Raw genomic sequence first — 21,323 nt, 5'->3', positions numbered from 1 at the left:
ACCCGACAGGAAAAGTTGAATTACATTTAAAATCACACACTCAAGATCATGTGTTTTTTTTTTTTTTTTAAAGGGATCATTTATCCAAACGTTTGGTTGTGCGTAATTTCGTCTCCGATCCGTGGGTGGGTAATCGTCATATTGTTTGTCATTACTGTGCAAAGAAAGGTGTTAAGAATTACTCATCCTGTGAAAATAATGGGAAACTAAATGACAACATTTCCAAACCACAAGGACAGCCAGAATGATTGTTACTTTAAACCAGTTGATTAAACAAATCCCTGGGATTTGTTTCATTTATTAAACAAATAAAACAAACAAAAAAACCCACTCTTTTTATTCAATAAGTAAGTTGTTTTTAGAGCAGTGTTTGTTTTTATGGTTGTAAATTATTTAATGAAATCATCACAATAATCCAACCTCTTATTATCTAATTTTCACACTATGCGTTTCATTCCTATTCCGAGCATTTATAAAAACAAAACCAGAATAACAAACTTTCAAAAATAAACCTTAGCCTGCCTGGAAAACACATCTGTGGTATTTGAGTCATAAGATTTCCCTCTCAGCAGACATGACGTGGCATCAGAGTTCTCTGTGTTAACCAGAAAAAATTAAATATACCTTTAAGAGTTTAGAAATGACAGAAGCTCTGACATGAGGTATTAAAAATAAAATATAGTAAATGCCACCTTCAATTCAATCTCTAATGATTTCGGAAAAACGATTTAGGTAAACCGTCAATCTTCATAGAAAGTAAACGTTGCCTCTTTTCAGGTTATTTGTATTCAGTCATTGGGTCAGCATTAACAAATTGAAAACAGATTTCTACTTTCACTGAGCAGGCAGGCAGTACGCCTGAGCGTTTAGGCCGTATTGTGTTCAGATCAGATCTAGATGGTTCTGCTCCTGAAACCCAACCAGAGGTTGCAGCTGCAGACCGTGCACAGAAATTCAACCCATCCGCTCCGGGATGACGACAACACCACTTAGGTTAAACCACAAATGTTGTAATGACAGCACACTATCACTCCTGTGAAAGTATGGCTGTCGAACTTGTTGACAAGACAAAGAGGGCTCAGTCGCTCTGCACAACAAAACTCGTATCTCCAATCAAAGATAACAAAATTACTTAAATTTTTTTCTCCAGCCAAAGATGTGTGTTCTTACAAATCTGATGCTGTTTCAAAGGTAAAATAATTTTATTTTTTATGAAATAATCAAAAGTTCAATAAAGAAAAATTGTACCAAGAATCTACAGCAAATTATTCAGTCATGCGCACATTAGAATCAGTAACTGGAAAAGATGTTCAGAGGAAACTGGTAACAAACGTATGAATAAGTAAAGCCAGTCTAGTTTCATTCTAAGAAACAAAAACAAACAGCAACCACAAGTAGATACGTTGATGATAAAGCAATTTTCAGAATTATTATAAGTCTCTTTCTACAAGAAAAAAAAAAATCTTAGCCCAAAAAACAAAATGACATAAGTGTGGTGGCACAAGGTGCAGCATAAGAGCAGGAACTCCCCTTTAAATGGAAGCAGGGCAGATTGAAGCTGTGTTTGCTAGTTTAGAACAAAGAAACTGATTTTGAAGTAACATTTTGAATTGTGTTTAGCATCTTGTATAAGGAATTGTGGTCTCTGGAGGCATTTGGAAGAGAAACCTGACATCTCAAAAAACAGACTGAGGTTGAAAAGTAGGCAGGAAAAAAAAAACAGAGCAATGTTGATGAATGTAATCAACCTTTCTGTTACCTTCTGATATCTGCTGTTACTTTTTTTAAAGGGGGATGTGTATTTTACGGCTTCATACTTACATGTGAAGCCGATCTTATCAATTGATTTTATCTACCTTAGCAAAGGTCTAAAAATCAATCTCTGGGCTCGTTTGGTTTGACTGACAGATCCACCAACCAGGTCATGTCTACACATTTACAGTTAACAGTAGTTATCACACTACTACCAACTCAGTGACTTTCTTGCTTATTTAGGAACATTTCAGATAAAAAAAAAAAAGAAACGGTATCTTTAAAAGCCCACTGGCTTTTAAAGATTGGTAGTCTGCAATTTAATGTCTTGAAATTGGGCCACTTGTCTCTTTAAGAAGCTCCTACACTCTCCAGCACTGCACTTTCAGCAACAATGTTACTCATTGTGCTGTTTACAACCATTCCCAGCAGCTTTCGATTGAGAAGTTGTTCGTATAGTGAGCTCAGCAGACGCACAGTACCACCAGGCGTTTGCTAAATGCTGCTGCCGCTAGTCTGTTGGAGCTGATAGGGGAAGGCGCGTGGCAGGGCGACTCTAAGGAGGAGATTTGTGCAAATAGCCAGCGCCAAACATGTTTGAAAGAATTAAAGCAAAGTATGTTTTTAAAGAGGGAATAATGTTAGAACATGATAGAAAACTCAAAAGAGTAGATTTTACAAAACAACACCTTCAAATTGCCATATATCTATGCTGTAAATTGTGTTTGAATTTAGAGCACAACTGTCTTTAATTGATCAGTGAAATATTTTTAAAACCCAGGCCATCATCAGAAACCTCCTATCATCATATCTCTCTGCAGCCTTCATAGAACAGAGATTACACAAGTTGAATGCTGCGTCACTCAAGCATTCATGTTCGTACAACTTCAAACCACGCTCACATTACTGATGTGTCAGTTGCCGTGGTTACTGTGCCCGAGCGGCTCGATGACAGCGTTACAGTCATCAGCACAGAGCAGATGTCCACCGTTATGATCAATGATTCACTTTAAGTCAAGTCTAGGAGCACAACGCTGCAAGATTTATGGACTAAATTAGAGCAAAACCACTTTGGATGTCCTAGTTCAAGGCTCCATGTTCAGTCAGAAGCAGTGATCTACCACCGAGTGACTCACAGACAGCAGCTGGGTAAGGTTTGTCCCAATAACAGTTTGTGTAGCTTGTCCTTGAACCAGCAATGCATGATATGTAAACTGTGAGTCCCCCTCAGGGAAACAAGAACCTGGCTGAAATCGCTGTAGGCTGGGTAGAGTGCACTGCTTAGGTAAACTGATCCTGTATCAGCTCCTAAAAGCTCTGAGACTGCAGTTTATCACTTCACTGTGTTCATTTTCTCAGACTGACAAACAGAAAATACAGCAGGCAAAAGCGCTCTGCGTGAGCAGCGGCCCTCTCAGAGCTGCGTGTGTTACGAAATCAAATTCTGAATTAAAACAGCTGAAAAAACCTGTTTGATTACAATTTGCAGTGACTGATATATTGTACGGCATTGTTATATTTATGTAGGCAAGGAGGATCTCTCATTTGAATATCTGGTTTCGTAGTGGTGGCAAAGATAATATTTTGTGTCTTCCTGTCAGTCATGGGAACAACAACCATGTTAGATCTCACAGAGCCTTGCCACACTGTGCAGTTACACAACTCGCCACTTCTACTAATGTAGTAAATGTAAAAATGGCCGTCATTTATCCTTAGGAACAATGAGGTGTTTTAAATCCAAGACAAACACACATTACTTTGGATTCTTCTGGTAGCACGTTGTAAAAAGAAAGCAAGGTCTCAGAAACAAACCAAACCCAAACATTACTCTGGAACGTTTTAAATCGCTGTAGGGGGGGCAGGGGGGAAAGGAAAAATAGTGCAACTTGAGACTGATGAGTTTACGGCCTTGCCAGGCGAGTTGACCACAGTCCCAAAAGCGTGAAACATTATAAAATGCCAAGGCATGCAGAACTTCAGAGACCACATAAGACGGCATCTTCATTATCCCCCATCATGGGGGCGAATTTGTCACTTTAATGCCTGAACTGCTCACTCTACTACTTTTAAGAGGGCATATACAAAATAGGGCGGGGGGATAGATGGACAGAGAAAGGCAAACATTTACAGGAGGGGCGTCGGGGGACAGTAAGAGGAGACGGGGGGCTTTGAGATAACAGAGCTTCCTCCCTGCAGAGGAGATCCTCTGTGGCAGTGCCCAGCATTCCACAGATAAGACTCGGGGTTGTCTGCTTTACGCAGGCTTAGCCTGGCACTTTAGCTGCTTACCGGGGGCTGACAGGAAGACAGCAGAGGACAGCGGCTCTCTACCTGCTTACAGAAGGGGAGTCAGCAGCCAACAAGCTCCTTACGCCTGACATTTCTTATTAAAAAGCAGGCCCTGGTCTTTATCCTCGCTGAACCCGCCAACCCCATCCCAGCCTAACTAACCCCTTATAATCCAGGCAAGGAAATTGTCTTGGAGTAAATTACTTCCACTGAACGCAGGAATGTTACTCAGCTTATTTATTACCGTCCAAACATTTGGGGTAAAAGAAGCGGGAGGGAAAAAAAAGAGAAATTAATAAGATTGCTTTTGACATTTTTATGTGCATGCAGCATTTTATAAATGCACTCAGTTTTCCACATTTTGTTGTGTTGCAACCACAAACTGATGTTTGTTGGACCAACACACAAACTACTCCAAAACAGTAAAGTAGCAAGAAAATTATTCATAGTTTTTACTTTCTTACAAAAAATAAAAGTATAAAATAGTATGGCACACATTTGCATCAAGCCCTCTTTACTCTGACACCTCCAAATGCAATCCAGTAAAGCCAAATGTATGAATTATTATGTAAGGGTCTAGGGCTGCATTAATATCTCTAAAATATGTTTTCTTTGCACTATTAGTGTGGAAAATTAATATTGCAAAGAATTTATCAGACTGCAATAACATGAGCTAATTATATGCTCACTAACTGCTGTCTGTGATTTCAATAAACATTACCAATATGCGCTTTTATATTGCAAAACATGAAACAGCAAATAACAATCTCATATGTTTTTCAGATCTCATGTCGCCAAACAAAAACACTGTACAAAAAAAAAAAAGGGGGAAAAAAGTGTGTTTTGGCTAATTTAAGTTTATTCCGTGTCATTTTTGCAACCAACAATTTTGTGCCAACAGCAATGGCTTCAACTTTCATACCAATTATAATGAACTACTCCTGAAAAAAAAATCTGTATACAAAATTCAAGTATTCAAGTGGAAAAATGACATATGTGGCAAAAGTGAGCTAAACCAGCCCAGCATTACTCACCCCTTTTCAAGCAAACACCAAATACTTCATACATGAGAAGGCAGAACAGCGCCATGAGTGCAGAGGGACGAGCAACGGAGAGGGAAAAGGAGCACTTTGCCTTTTTTGGACAGTTGATTTAGGTTGCTTCATACAGATGTATGAGAGGTTTGAGTGTTATGCTCTCACTCTGTGCTGGAGGCAGTAAATTTACCTACTAATGAACCTCCCAAGGCTCATACAGGCTGTTAAAAATAGGGAGCAGCCCGTTACTGCGGAGATACCAGCTGCTGACTCAAATACCAGGCAGGAAGTCTGTGACCCAATGACAGACACTCAAGGTCAAAGGACTTCAAATTGGTGATGCTGTTTAACTCTCGTTCCCACACATCCCGTCGCAACAACTCGCAGTTCGAATCAACGTCAGGGACCAAATATCCCGACAGAAGAATGGTACAGTCAGTCTTATGTGGGGAAAAAATGTTGCGACTCCACAGACTCCATTATGGCATCAAAGGAGTATCACTGACAGATCAGTGAATCAGCATATCCAACTTTCACCATCTATTTACTCCCTGATGTTAGCATCATCACAATTCAAACAGAACATGCAAATTCATCACATGATTTTCTAAAGCTAAAGCTAAACATTTACATTTTTGTGAAAATAAATTATCCCTTACAATTATCTTTTGTACTGTGTAAATAAAAAGAAATCAGTTTTCATCTTTCTTCCCAGTGACGTCCTCCAGCTCATTCTGGGGAATCCCCAGGCCAGATGGGAATGCATCATCCGTCCAAGTGAGTTTTGCTCTTCCGTGGGGTCTCCATACAGTGGAACATGCCCAGAAAACCTACTGATAAATGACAATGACTTTAGCCCCTTGCAGAGTTCTGCTGTGGAGGAATTCTGGCCCACTCTTCTTTGCAGAATTGAATTAATTCACCCACACTGGAGCGTCTCTCAGCAGGAACCAGTATCTTATTTGAATTGGAAAAACTTTAGGCAACTGAGAAGTGGACTTTTCGCTGTCCTGCTGAATAACCTGAATTAGCTTTAGATCAATGTCAAGAACCGGTCAGACACGTTCCCTTAGAGAGCACAATGCCTGAAGTCACCTGGTTTCTGAAGCAGAGTCACTTTGCAAAACTCAATTTTTCACAATCAGTGGACAGAATATTTTTTCTAAAAGTCTAGTGGATCATCAATATGTTTTTTTTTTTTGGGGGGGGGGAGGGGGACAAGAGATGAGCATGTCTGTTCTTTTTGGTCGGCAGTTGTTTCCGACCTGGATGCCATTTTTTGTTCGCTCTCTTTCTTTTAGTAGAACCACAAGCACAGACCTTAACCGAGGTACGTGTGGCCAGCTGTGCTTTAGATGCAGCTCTGGCTTCTCTTGTGACCACCTGGATTGTTTGTTTGGAGACCCTTTAGTCTCTTAATCTTAAACTATCTTTATTCTATGTGTGCAGGTTGTGTAACTCTAAATAATTTTGGAGTTACTATAAAGAGAATGAAAATTCTGACAAATCTGCTGAGTTTATGGATACAACAACCCACCAGCCACTTTTCACTAAATCGGCATCTATCAGTGATAAACAGGCCGGTGAAATTCAGCTTCTCCCAATTTAGTAAATGCGTCAAAACGAAGCACTGCTCTTCCATTTGCAGACTATAAACTCATCAGCCAAAGGCATGGACCTCTTCGGTTAACACAATCAGAGAAAGTTAAGGAAGAAATTATTTGATGCATTAATGGAGATAAATGTCACCTTTTATTTTCTGTTGGACTAAAAACTACCACTAAGCCTGTCATTATAAGCAATTAAGCACATAATAAATTAAAATGAGGTTGTGTTTGGTTTTGGATAATAAAAATATTTAGGTGCTAAGTGTTCTTTACAAAATTAAACTTTATTGGTCCTTGAGAGAGTAATTACCAATATATCACTTGAAAATAATTTAAAAACAACACAATTGTTTATTGCCATAATTACTGGGACAATTTATTGTCCAGCAAAATGTGTTAATCTGACATGCATAGCTACTCGTTCTGTCAAAGAACTTGAAACTTTTGTTTTCCTTTATGTGTTGCAGTCTGCCGACCAGGTCAGACCACAAACCAAACCAGAAATTAGAAATATAGAGCAAAAGTCTGATTGGTGTGTTTCTAAAGGAAATATCTGCAGTTAAAAGAAGATGTTGAAATCAATTCCTACTCAATTTCAGCATATCCTTCTTTAATTTCAAATTTCTTCTTTTATTTTTAATCTTTCAATTTCCCACTAGTGCATCCTGATGAATCCTCTTTTCTCTCCCAGGGGAAAAGCAGGGCTGGAGCCTCTGAAGTATCTGTCACTACAACAACTCTCTATGCCTGACGTAATGAAGATGAGGAGGGCTGGCTTTTTTCCAAAGGAGCCAACATTGTCTGAATCTTGGCTGAATGACAGACCACACAAAAACAAACAAACAAAAAAAAAAAAACAGATTCAGTCTACCGGGGTATGTTCTCTCTGTTTCTTTTTTGGCTTATGTTTTCTAAAAGACGCATTCGTGCCCAGATGGAGTGAGGCTGCAGTGTGGTGGTAAATCAGCCTCAGGGCTGAGCTTCACTAGTAGGAGCAGCTCTAAAAAAAAAAAAAAAAAGACTGAATAGTTTAGAAACCTCCCCCCAGATCACCGGTCTTTTAAAATATGCAATTATAAAATTGATAAAAACAATTAACACCCAACAGACACCAACTAACCCATAGGGAGAGGCAACGTGAGACGAGGCTGTAAAAGCTCACCTCCCCCCACCAGCATCTTCAAGTCAATTCCCAGCCTGACCAGCCGCGAACAATAAAACCAGAGCTGAGCAGCATCTGCCGTCTCCGTCTAAAGGAAAGCATAAAGGCGAGAGAAGCCACAGGGATTCCCTTTGACTTGTGGACATTAGCCTATTCATGCTCATGGTCAAAGCAATCCCCCCAGCAACAAGTAATCTGCTAATAAAAAGGAACAAAGCAACGTGGAAATACATTACTATACTAAACGCCTTACATTTCTGCCAAGGTATGAAAGATGAACAAAAGTAGCTGACAGTCGGCTGCTTAGCTTTCAGAAATACAGCCAAACACAAGCAGCCCAGCTGTGCGACCCAATAAATTACCATCACTGTGGTGGACTACGCTAATCAATTACAACATGGGGATTTGACCGCTCTGCATCGACCTACCACTCCCAATATCATGTGTCAGAGTTGTGTATCGACAAAACTAAAGAGGGCTGCTGTTCCTCTGCCACCCCACAAAAGTATGCATGACCCCATAAGCACGCACAAGTTAGGCAAACCAAACAGCACTGAGATGACCTCGTTTCAATCTGCTGGCTGCAGCAGACTTTTCTGGCCCCCCTGGTTTATTAACTCTCACTTCTTGTTCATTTTACAGTGTGGCTACGTCCTCACACTATAACCTCCCTTTTCTCAGCCTTACTGCTGTGTACTTAACTCCTTCCTCAGGAGTGCTTCTTTCTCCGCCCCACCACCTCCTGTCGTATCACAGGATCTCCCCCAACTCTTCCTCTTTCAGCCCCCCATTAACATTTGAGACTGTTGTTTTAACGCAATCCAGATGCCAACTTTTTTACAGAGTAGAGGAGAGACAAGAAGAGACATTGCTATGCAGCAAGCAGCTTACCATACCCCCCCAAAGTCCTGTTTTAGATTTAAATGTAATGCTTCTTCATTATTTTGCGGCTCAGTCAGTCATACTGCAGGCTCAAGCTTCACTGAGAAAAGCAGAGATGCAAAAACAGGCAAAGAACCGGCAACATATAATCCAGGGTTTGAACGTACGCCCTACATTGACAGAAGTCCCAAAGTTATTTTATTCATAAAATACTGCATGAAGAAAACGATGCATGGACGTCCTCAATCAGCGTGATGAGCTTGAAATTTGAGATTCAAAGCAAGCGGGTTCATGTGGGACACACCAGAGCAGTGAGGCTGAGGCATGTCTGACTTAATGCAAACCAGAAGCCTCTGCTTCCAAAATTGGCTCATCCTGGGATACCATACGGGTTAGTGGTGACAGGAGATTCCGGAGAGATTTCCGGACCAGACATCGCAGCCATGCTGTAGTAATAGACTTGTTTAGGTCAGCACTGGACAAAAACAGTTCAAAGGAAAGACACATGCTCCAACATAAAAGCTCCTTGCACTATAGACTTGAGTTGGATGGCCAAACTTAGACCAGTGGGATATTGTGAGATGCTGCAAGTAATTTATCCACATATTTTCTTAGATCATGCAGGTTTACATAGATCTCAGATTGTAATAAACAATGCTTGCCTGAACAACTGATGAATATTGTGGAATAATGTAACATTAAGTCTTCAAGTAAGAGAATCTCACAAAAAATTGGCTAGTGTTGTGCTTCCTTTGCCATTTCATGGCAGCATATTTCCATGCCGTACTCCCCAACAAACCATTCTATAGATCGTACTTATCCATAGTTTATTATTCTTATTTTACTTAAGCATGACATTAAAAGACAGCAATAAAAAAGCACAATAATAATTCACACCATAATAATATTTTCATAGCACTTGAACCAGTTAATTTCTATTTATTATGATTTAATTTGAAATATGATTGACACTCTGTTTATGGTCATTAATAACCAACATTATATGTTTGTATAATTTTCTACAGTAAACCAGGAGTTGGTTATAGATAATTATGGCTTTCATAGTGGATATAAATCTAAAGATGAGTATAAGTCAATACATGTTCAGTAGTACCAAAAATGTCCCAAAAAAGTCAGGTACAAAAAACCCCAAAAAACAACATGACAAAAAGTTCCTAATGACCACGATCCAGCTATCTGATTAAAATAAACGAAAACAATTTATCAAGAAAAAAAGGAAGAAGTAAACCGAAACTGATCGATTTCAATCCCTTGAGCTGATTGAACCTGTTGTTTTTGACAACTTTCACATCTTTCAGGAGGAATTACCAACCTCACCAGACTCCAATAATAAGCACAGCAATAACTGCTGCAGCAACAAGCCATGCAGTCTGGAATATTTTATTATGCACGCTGATGGCAGGAGATACTTTCATATCTAATGCTGACATTAAGGCGTGTTCAAGTCCCATAGGATTTTAGAAATCAGGCAGTCTGTCCAGGACCTAAGGGCTATTTGGGGGTTATCCAGCCCATGATCAAATTGCAACCAAGTTTCAGCTGTCAGACAGATGGTCTCACATTTGACTTTACAATTCTTTGGTATTCAGAGGGGTTTTGGTTTGTGGTCAGTTCAATTGCTGGCAGGTGTCTGCATAACAAGCCAAAATTATAACACCTCTTCCACCATGCTCTGCCGTTGCTTTGAGGTGCCAATGTCTTTGGTTTTTGCCAAGTATCTTGGTGCATTTCATTTTTTTTTTTGTTTTAGTCTAATTTTTGGTCCAATTTGTCACCCAGGCATTGTTCCAGATGTCCTGTGGTTTATTCAGATGCAGCTTTGTATAATTAAGTTGTGTTGTCAATTGTTAAAGACATTTCAATTTTTTTTTTTATTTAACATCCTAGCTAAGGTCCATAGAGTAAAAGCTTGAATTCTTAGGTATTTTATCTTTGTGGAGAATCTCTCTTAAGAATGATGCAGTTCAAACTATTAGAAACAGCCAGAAAACCCTTAATAGATTGATTAGCAGCAACAATTAAAGTCACTGATGATGTCTTCTCCCCCCTCCCCCCCGTCATTGTTTTATCACACACACCGGTATGCTCCAGCCACATCATGAAACCCTGCTTCCAAAAAGGTGATCAGATCTGCTAAAGATCAGTTGACTAAGCACATTAGCTCAGCAGCATCTGGTTGCAACTTTGTGTCTTAAAAGCTATGACAGAATTGAGATTATTCCTGTTTTTATGACAGATTTGACATTCATAGAAAACCTTTTCCATCAGCTGGAATTTGTTCAGTTAAATTTTGTATTGGTGAGACTTTAACATTAAACCTGCATTGAGCAGATGTAATTTGTTCATGTCTTATAAAAGATGATGCCCTAATGAGACGAGCGTTTGTTCGGTCCAGGTGCGTTTGAAAGGAGGGCAAAAAGCAGTAACCCAATCTAGATTCCTTTTTCAGGAAGTACTTCCTCTCTTGATTTGGCTTAATAAACCACATCTGACACAAACACTGAAACATACAGTGCGTCATCTGGAGACGCGGAGCAGCTGCAGGCCAATGTACAAAAAAAAAAAAGAGAAGAAAAAGAAATCAGGAAGAGAGGAGAGAAGGAAGCGATGAGAAGGCGGAAGACAGAGAGAATTATTGTACATGCTCATGTGGGCTGCCCAAGACTAAAAACATTTCACAAACACATGACTCTATTGTAAGACCAGAAGAGTCATTGCATCACATCGAGCACATAGTTATTCAAGACATAATCTGTCCCGTTCGTATGTAGGCAGCAGACTATTCTTTGTTGCAAAGAAAAGGTCCAGACAGGTGGGTGTAGCTTTTCCTTTAGCCCAACAATTTGCATTTTTGGAAGCATTCAATACTGGTAGCAGAATGACATAAACAACATAGAGATTTAAAGATTTTACTTTAAATCGCAAATGAAAAGACCAAACCCACCTTACTAAAGAAGTCTTAAGAGTTTGCAGTAACAAATGTATAGAAAACCTTGCAGTGACTTGGTGTGATACTGACTCGTGCATTAAGATTTTTGTTAAGCTGAATATTATATTGAGCAATATGAATCAAACATCGCATTTTGCGAAATATGCAGTTATTAAAGCAAACCCCAAAGACATAAACTTTACAGCAGCTTTCCAAAAGCCCCAACCATCTCCTAATCCATCACCGTCTCCTCTTTTCATATGGGTCATATCACGTCTCCGTCCCGTTGAACTACCTGGCCCAGTCACGCTGAGCGATCATTGTTGAATGTAATCCATCCAGCATATGGAGCCATTCATCAGTTACCAGACTCAGACTACATGGTAAAAATAGAGCAAAAACAAACAGAACAGAGGGGAGCTCAGCCAATAGCGAGCACGTAGCCAAGGTCTACTGCTCCATTTCTTCCTCCTTCAACTTTGGGCTTGTGTCTTTCTTTCCATCGACTTCCCCCTCTGTGCCTCTCTTGTCTGACCTCTTCTGGTACTTTTCTCCTTCTCTTTCACTTCTCCTGTCACTGTTCACAGCCTTTCAGGCATCCAGTGGTCAAATGCAGCTGCAGTCAGCACAACAAGGAACCGATAAAAACCTTTGTGCTGGAAATAAGCAACCAAATTGATTCAAAATGCATCCCGCACGAGCTGGTAGGTGTGATAAATCTACACGAAAGGGTTACTTAAAACACCATAAAATGGTTAATGTGACAAATAATGTTTCCTCAATTTGATCCACATGCTGTTTTAAAAGCTATAACAATGTCCACATATTCAATACAGCATAGATCACCGTTTTATACCATTTAATGTGTTTGCGAGTTGAGAAATTTGGGCTGGTGAGTCCTTTTTGCCTCAAGTAATACGCTGGCTTCCTCCTGCCTTGGCACGCCGAATGGGAATGGTTTGTCATCTGCAGAGTCTAGCATGGCTAAGTTTACATTTTTCTGCCCCTCACGTCATTTTAAAACGAGTAAGGAACAGCCTTGATCTCCATCTGCTTCAAAGTTGAGCAAAACCCTCCAAAAAAGATGCCAGAAAGTTGAATTTATGTATTAAAACTCTGAGGGGATTTCTGGTGCAGTTAAGTAAAAACGTTTTACATATTTTATACTTCCAAAGAAAATATAATTCACACAGATTATCACCTCAGTGAACTTTACTAAACAGCTCCACTCATTTCCAGTTTGAGAGACCAGTTTGGCATGAATTAAATGTTTTTCAACTTATTCACAAGATATTCACTGCAGTTCAGATAACAATTAACTACAATCGTAATGCTGCATTTGAGAGAGTTTGTGGCCTCTTAATTCCACGTGTTAAGGCGATTTTGATTTTGCAAAACAAAATAAATACAAAATAAATATAAAACAAAATTTTTCTCGTTTATGTCTAAAAGTTTAGAGTAAGTTGTTGGGTTTTCTTTGTAAATAGATAAAAGGTTCTCTCTCTGAATCACTAAATAGCAACAAATACAGCAGAAATCTCCATGTAATGTGTTAGTAAATGTTAATTAAAACAAAAAAATAAATACAGAGCTGCAGCTCTCCAACATTTTAAATACTTTTTGCACATCTAAAAATATAGAAGTGCACCACAACCCACCACATTCAGATTCTTTTCAAAATTCACTGAAAATAAATAGTATCCAATTTAATATTCAAATCAAAAAAGCTCAATTTGCTTTGTGTCAAATCATTTATTTCTTAAAAACACAAACAAGTCTTAATCTGTCCCTGGGCAGTAGCTTGGAAACATCAGTGTGTGCATGAACGAAGACGACTGATTTCATGTACACTGTGTTTGAATGTCCCAATAAAGCACTATATAAGTCTGATGTCATTCCTTTTCAGTTAACCAAACTTTCTCTTGTAATTTTTATATTGGGACCAGTGAAACCATTAATATGTGTGCAAAAGAGAGTGATAAAGCACTGCAGTAAAACAGGGTTTCACTAATATTAAAAAAAACAAAAGATTTTAGAGTTTTAACCTGTCTTTAACAAATTATTAGGATGGTTAACAGAGATAGTAAACAGCAGTTTTTCTGTCTATTCCCTAGAGAATGTAGAGCTTTTTTTCCTTAAAAAAAAACAGCCAATATTTCTTAATCCAGCTTGTTCAACGACAGATGGAGATGGGCTCTAAAATAGTGTCAGCTTTTTGTATTTGCTGAGGTGTAACTGCATGCTGTGGCTTCCTGATTGAACCCCGGGACGCCTCTGAGGAAACTAACTTCCCTTTCTAGAAGCCTTAAACCTTTTGAGCTTTCGCCAACGTCATTCTAAGCACGATCTTCTTCCTAAGTCAATAGCAATAAGTAATTAATTAATTAAACGGATGATAAATCAAAACAAGCTTGATAATTTCCATTCTGATTATTAATATTTTGTTTACAGATACATCATATTCATTTTATTTAAGGTTTCTGTTGACAGAGCAAACTTGCATTACTATGCCATTATCAATACATTATTTGAAAACGATACCAAAACAACAAAATTATCGTTTATCACAATAATTACTGGGACAATTTAGAACAGGCCTACTACTTCCTTCAGTAACAACATCCACAGAGAAGAGTGTTGACATCAGCACAATGGCTAAGTTCACTAACTGAAGTAAAAAAAAAGCTTCTGAACAGGGCTAATCAAACATCAAATCATCCAGAGATTCTGTACATCTGCACAGTACAAAAAAGTAAGATGATGCATTTGGTAGCAGTTTTCTACCTAAGAAGCTTGGCTGATTGCACGTCATTTGCAGTAACTATCCTCCTGAACATGTGGAGATTTTATATTATCTGCACAGTTACATTTGGTGTGAGTTAGTGTTTTAAAAGAAAATAAACAGTTATAATGTTTTGCAGCCACTCTCATGATCAAACTTCATAACAGAGACTTCAGACCTTTCATCAGTTTCATACTGCAAATGTGGGGTTTATGACAAGCCAATGAGGCCTGTGTTCAATCAAACAATTATGGTAGTTTTTATTTTTATTATTATCAGCACTAAAGCCATCCTGCAGACAAGCAGGAACACACAGGTAAGCAAAAAGAAACTGATATAAATGAGAATCGCTCAATAGACACACAAAGAAAAGCAGATGTAACTGGCGCTCATTAGCTGTGGCCTGGGCCTCATAATTACATTTTGCACTATGGCGCTGAGCAACAGCAAACAGAGCCTCAGGGCGTGCCCTCTCCCAGTTTGCCCACGATCCAGAGTCAAGGGACGTGATCAATGGCTACCGAGGACAAAAGAGGGAGTTAGCAGTAGTCGGTCTTTATCCACACATATGTTAGCATGGATTAATATCTGAACTTGATCGTAATCCAGTGAAAAACAGACTTAAAAGTCATGCAACAATACCAGAACCTAATGTGGATCTGATTTTGTGAGTACTGTGTTTATCCAGTGCCATTATGTGGTTGCTCCATATTTCTAGCTGACACGTTGCAGACTCTGAGTTTAAGTTCACGGTTAGATGAACAGTGAAAAAGTGAAGGCTGAGTTAAAAAAAAATAAAATAAAAAAAAAGGTTAAGGGTCTCCAGCCAAAAAAATCCCAACAAGAAATAAAGATAAAACATGCTGAAATAAAATCTTAAAACCACATAAAATCCCTGCGGACAAGCTGCTATAAACTAGACTAATGCGTCTTCCATGGCGCTGGTAGACCACTATTCACGTCGCTATGGAAGAGTTTTAAACTGGGCATTTTTGTGAAACTCCTGACTCACAACAGTCTCTAAGCTGACTTTAAACAAGGAGTTTTAACATAGTCATCATTATAATCATGCTTTGCTCCCTATCAACTTGATTTGTTTGGGCACGGCGATGATAGCCGAGTGAGGTTCAAGGAACAACAAACGATTTAACTGCAAGTAAACCATCGTTTACCAGTCAGTCTGTCTTTCCCTCTTTCATTAAGACTGGCTCTATTTATAAAGGCCATAAATTCCCCTAACCACACTGAAAGAGCATTCAAGGAGAGAGTTAATCAGGAGTTTGTAGAACAAAAACAATCTCACTTCCCTCCTTTTTGTAGCTTTTCGATTTGCTCACTGAGATTAGTCGTGTCGTTTATTTAGAGTTCCTCCACTAGATTCCATAATCGATAGATGGACGGTGGGACAGCGTAGACCACAGAGAAAGGGAATAATAACAGGACTGTTTTTTCAGACTCCATTTTCTTCATCGCTACTTATGGAGACCTGAAAACCCTTTTTCTTTACTTTTTCCCCACCTGGCTCAGTTTCTACAACACGTTACGTCCTTGCAGCAAAGCTGGGTCAAGAGTCACTGCAGAACTTGTAGTCGTTCTTCCTGAAATCTCTTGGCAAAGAAATGCAATCCCTGGAGCATTACGGTGATGGAGCTAAACTAAGCTCTGACACACTTTATGAACACATCCATATGCATCCTGCTGTCCCACTTCTTCTTTCTGGCCTTGTTCTTTCCCTTCAGTATCAGGACACAGGGCAACACTGTAGGGAATTGTCTAATTTTAAAAACAATCTGTTACAGTTACGGCCAGAAAAAGGTGGGAAAAAAGTTGAAAGACTAACCCAACTAGTCCTAAGGTTTCACAGCAGCGGAATGACAAAAGCATTTTCCTAATACATGCGCACACAAATAGAAATGCAAGCCTCAACAAGTCTAACATATCTTGCCAAGCCCTTAGCAATAACCTTTTCATTCTCATGAGTGTGGTAACTTTAACTGACTGTATTCACACTTGACAGGTCGATAGCTTCGGTTTGATTGGAGACCAAAATTTGTTGTAATACCAGTTAATGGTTTGCTCATGAACCAAACACTTGGTTCATTTGGTTCACACTGATTAACCTGTTTACTCCCTCACCTGTGGTGGGGTTGCATCAAGAACTTCTGTAAGAAATGACATGCCAACCTCTGACGAAGACATGAGCGCAACTTGGACAGAAAAATGGAGTGGGATCAGATTTTAGCGGATGTAGGACTTCTCTTTTGTCAGAAACAACCACGAGTCATTTCTCCTGCTGGTGCTAAACACGTGCGTCTGGTTTGGTTGTAATTACCGAGAATGCCCTGTGCTGTAGCCCATTTCCTGCTTTTGGAGTGGCCTCCAGTTTGCTTGGCATTCACAAATGCATTTGAGCCGCACCTGAGTTGACCTCAATCAAGCCAAAACCTAGGTTTGTAGGCAAACCAGAGTTCGCGTTTTTGGTCCACATCAGACCAAAAAAACTAACCAAAGTTCAAATAAAGCAGGTTTATTCAGACAAAACATATGCCTAATGCTTCTTTCTCCCAAAGCTACATTGACCAATGCCTTAAAGATCAATCAAACTGAACTGTGTCAAAGTTTCAGATCAATTTCACTTACTTCAGACTCAATTGCTAGATTATTCCTGACGCAGTGAAGTAAATATTCTCTAAAGATCTTCAGAATCTGAAAATAAGTGTAAAACTAGAAATCGCAAGTTCAGAGATGGATAACTGTTACAAAGTGCACTCATGATTCTGCTAAATGAAGCAATCTAGTGAGGATCGCCTTTAAAGTCATGGGACTGCAGATGTGGACGTCATATCTCAGGTAGCCTTCATTACCAGGTGCACCAGCTGTACACAGGGACAACGCATGCTGCAAAGGGACTCATTAGAAATCTCCTTGCAGCCACAGTTCAGCCTGTTCCTTTGCACTCGTTCTGCCTCAGACTTGACACAAAAACTCACGAATAACCTGAAAGTAGACTCAGGAGAGCGGGTTACAAATTTGTTTTAGATTAAGTCAAATGAGGAGGTCAGACAACATTTTGGTTAAGCATTACATATTCACAAGCTGTAAAAGTAAAATTTGTAAGAGTTAACCGTGAGACAAGTTTTCCAGTAGTACTAATTTGCTCCCCACACCTCTTAGGTCATCATGCAAAACCAAAATGCACATCTAACCAGACTCAAGTAGTTCTGATTAGTGTTGCATTACAAAAAAGGAAACAACCGTTTTTAATGTGATTCAAGCTGAGGAGGAAAACAAGCTTCAAATCCACAGGGTTAACAGGAAACCTGGATTATTAGAGTAAATAAAACATACATGTGTTAGGGTAAAACAAACGCACTGTAATTTGAAAAACACAGAATGAATCAAACTAATTTTGAAAGATAATACTATTAAGCAACATAATACTGATCAGTTCTAATAATAGGCAAGCATGATCTCATCAAAACTAATGAGAGATAACAAACCCAGTTCCTTTGTGCCACTTTTCTGCTTCTCCACAGTTTCACACAACCACCAAGATGTGCTAAACTCCAAACTGAAGGTTAGCTGGTATTCCTTCCCATCCCCCCCGTCTTATCCTCCACCACTGTCAGATCTGTAGCAGGGTAGAAACCATTAACGGGGGCCCATATGGCCCCTTTCTTTCAATTGATGGCAGGGAGCCATTCTGTAGGCCGCTTGAGCGTTTTCAAGCACTTTAAGGAGGAATGGGGTATAAACATACTGAGAGGTATTGATGGATTCTGATCCTAACAACAGCATTTGTGTAATCTGTGAAATAGACGAAAGAAGCTCATACTATGTGGGAAGCGCTAATTCAATAATAGTAAATTTGATTAATTAGAGGTCTTACAACTATTATTAGTACATCAAACATCATCAACGATCTGAAGATATGGAAATTGTATATTTCTGTTGCTCACCAGATTTATAATTTGCATTACATATTGACTATATCTGGTATGACAACACTTTGCATATTATTATTTTTGTCATTAGTGGTGTTCTTATAATTTTTTTCTTCATATTATCTGGGTGGATTTAAGAATCTTAAGCTGTCTTTCTCTTTCAATCTCCAATATGCTAATTAAGCTATTTTTGTGCATTTTGGTGAGCTAAGTAACTTCTTAGAGACATGAAATTTACATCTAGCATTTTAAAACACTGTGCTACACACTATGCCAACAACTGTTTGGTTTGTATCCGTTAGATACTATATTTTGACGCCCAGAGCAAATGCCAAACCCAGCACCCATATTTGTTACCCACTATAACCAAATATGGGTTTAATTCAGTAAGACATTATTAGACCATCAGTAAAACAGATAAACCAAGTAATCAGCCAAAGATTGGACAATCTTTTTTTCTTGATCGGCTCTGATCGATGAGCAAAAAAACATAATTGTCTAAATATTTTAACCATTAATTAAAGCATCAAAATTAAGAATTCCCAGCTTTATTTGTCTATAAGTACATAAACAATCAGAATAGATATTGGCGCACTTTTTGTAAACTTATAAAAGTCTAAGGACACAAATAGTAATAAACTTGCCATCACTGTTGGGAATCCAATTTCGAATTGGATTCCTAATTACCACCTTTAGCAAAGTGTGTTATATTTCTTGGAATCAAACATCAGCATTAGTGAAATCTTGCAGGTTAAATCTCAAAGGGTATCAGCATTGCCCAGGACAAGCCTCAAAAGTGCATCTCTAATGTATAAGTATTATAATTAAAATATCTCGCTGTAAAGTCTGAGGATCAGGGCATCAACATATGGTTGCCAGACTGACATAAGGAAGCCTGCCTATGAAGTTTCAGAAATGTCATGTGAATAATCTTACCAATATGTCACCTAAGTGCTAAGCATAAGAGGTGACACATTTGACGCTGTGGCAAAGGTTTCAGCAGTCTGTCTCTCATTGCTAATATTACTCATCAAGTCGGATATATTTAGAAACGGTAACAAGTTACAAAGCAGTTATGTGTGAGAAAATGCATTTAGACAACAAATACAAGAGTTCAGCAAAAGCAACAAACCTTCACACAGCTCGTCACACCGGTGTTTTGTATAATTTTACCAATCATAGGCAATCGCATCTGCACTCAGCCATAAATTGTGCCCCGTGCAGCACATAAAAACATCAGTTACCATGAAGTGGTGATTGTGTTAAGCTACAGCAGCCTCTCTTCTGGAGAACCCTGGCTGGACTGCAGGGAGACAGCGGCAGCTATAAAACCATGGACTCTCATTGATTTCAACAAGGCTCCTGCTCACTCAAACAAAACAACCCACTGTCATTTGGACTGATAAATCACATTATGCATTTTGAACAAGTCGAGCTACATTTTCCAAACTCCTTTAGACACACGGTAAAATACCAGGCCGTGTTCTTAACACTAAACACCAAAATCAGTCCTTTTGGGGGGTTACAAAAGCTGTAAAACCTCAATTTATGATGACAGACACGGACCAATAGTTAGAAGCGACTACACAGTAACTTCCTTTAAGCACTTAGCTTCTTTATTAGATAAATAATTTAACAACAGAACTCAAAAAGATTTCTAAACGACTTGATGAGCTTAAACTTAAAAGAAAAAAACTGCTTTCAGAGACGCGAGTTAGATTAACAGCATTCATTTAACGTACCTTTTCCTGCTGTTTGTCTCATTGTCCTGGTGTAATCCTCACAGCAGCATTCCCCGCGATTCAACAGAGTATTTGTCTAAATTCACAAACACGGCGCTGCTGTGTTTCTTTGTTTTCTTCTCGTCTGATAGGAAACAAGAGTTGATTCAAGCAGGCTAACAGCAGCGGTGGGTTCCCAGTCAGACAAAGCTCAGTGTTCAGTCAGTTTCGGGGTTTGAACGGACGAAACAGCCCGAGAAAAAGACATATCCGCATCCTCCTTTTTGACGTTTCAGAATAAAAACACAATATCGTCTCAGTGAGGAAGAAAACAGGACCAAAAAGTCAATTATATCATAGCAAACGGTGTGGTTATAGTTCGGCTAACCAGCTAGCCTGCCGCTACTTCCTTTCTCCTTGTCTTTAATAACAGTAGCAGCCTGAGCGTTGAGAAAAGTTGAGGAAAAAGGCAGATTCTGCACAATGAAGGCACCCTGTTGCTGCCAGGCGTTTGTTAGAGGGCAGCGCCCCCTGCAGGATTCGAAGGTCAGTGCTGCAGAGTGGAACAAAAGCTTTGAAACAAGCTGTGCGGAATCAGTAGCGCCACCAAGAGGAATTTAGGGGGATAACTTGTTAGGCAGAAACGATTATGGCGCATACGTCAAGGTATGCGACTTAATGTGAGCGGCAAAGTCGTTTTAGAAATTAAAACTAAGCTTGGAAAGGTGGGATTAAAACATACAACGGTCTGTGTATAATTTTGATTGATAATTTGTATAAAAACTAATAAATAATCAAGTTAGTGATAATAATAATGGCCATAACCAAGCAAAATAACGCTGTAAATTTAAAATGTACCTAAATCTACCTTAATTTGACGATGAAAATACACCAAATAACTACATTTAATTCGCTTTTAGTGACAATATCTACAGTATGTTTATTCCAGCTGTTTTGTTTTGTTTTGTCAAATATTAAAAATGAGGCGATTGGCTCTTTTAACCTTGCTTATTTATTTATTTAATTTTTTTTTTGTGTAATTTATCATCATGGATTAATTACAAGTGTCATGAATGCTATATTATAGTGTTATATAATTACTTATGTTCGTTTGAATATAAAAATCCTGTGGGGACAACGATCTTTCTCCTTAAAAAGCCCTCCAATTATCTTCCATACATATTCACACTAAACCTT

At 38.9% G+C, this 21,323-nt stretch overlaps 1 protein-coding gene across 6 annotated transcripts in view; it reads right to left on the bottom strand.

Moving 5' to 3' along the window:
- myo9b (myosin IXB) overlaps positions 1 to 20,648 on the bottom strand; it is a 66,236-nt gene extending 45,588 nt beyond the window's left edge. For 2 of the 6 annotated variants that reach the window (XR_001662216.1, XM_016671825.1), the window contains exon 1: positions 20,146 to 20,648. The gene's annotated coding sequence lies outside the window, so the exon portion shown is untranslated. Of the gene's footprint in view, positions 1 to 20,143 lie in introns of all 6 variants that reach the window. The other 4 variants (XM_016671824.1, XM_007552722.2, XM_016671823.1 and 1 more) reach the window with 4 other exon arrangements.
- Between the last annotated feature and the right edge of the window lie 675 nt (positions 20,649 to 21,323).

The sequence above is a fragment of the Poecilia formosa genome, unplaced genomic scaffold, assembly GCF_000485575.1.
Source record: "Poecilia formosa unplaced genomic scaffold, Poecilia_formosa-5.1.2 Scaffold52, whole genome shotgun sequence".
NCBI lineage: Eukaryota > Metazoa > Chordata > Actinopteri > Cyprinodontiformes > Poeciliidae > Poecilia > Poecilia formosa.
The sequence above is the reverse complement of the archived record's forward strand: the minus strand, read 5'-3'. Positions and strand labels throughout refer to the sequence as shown.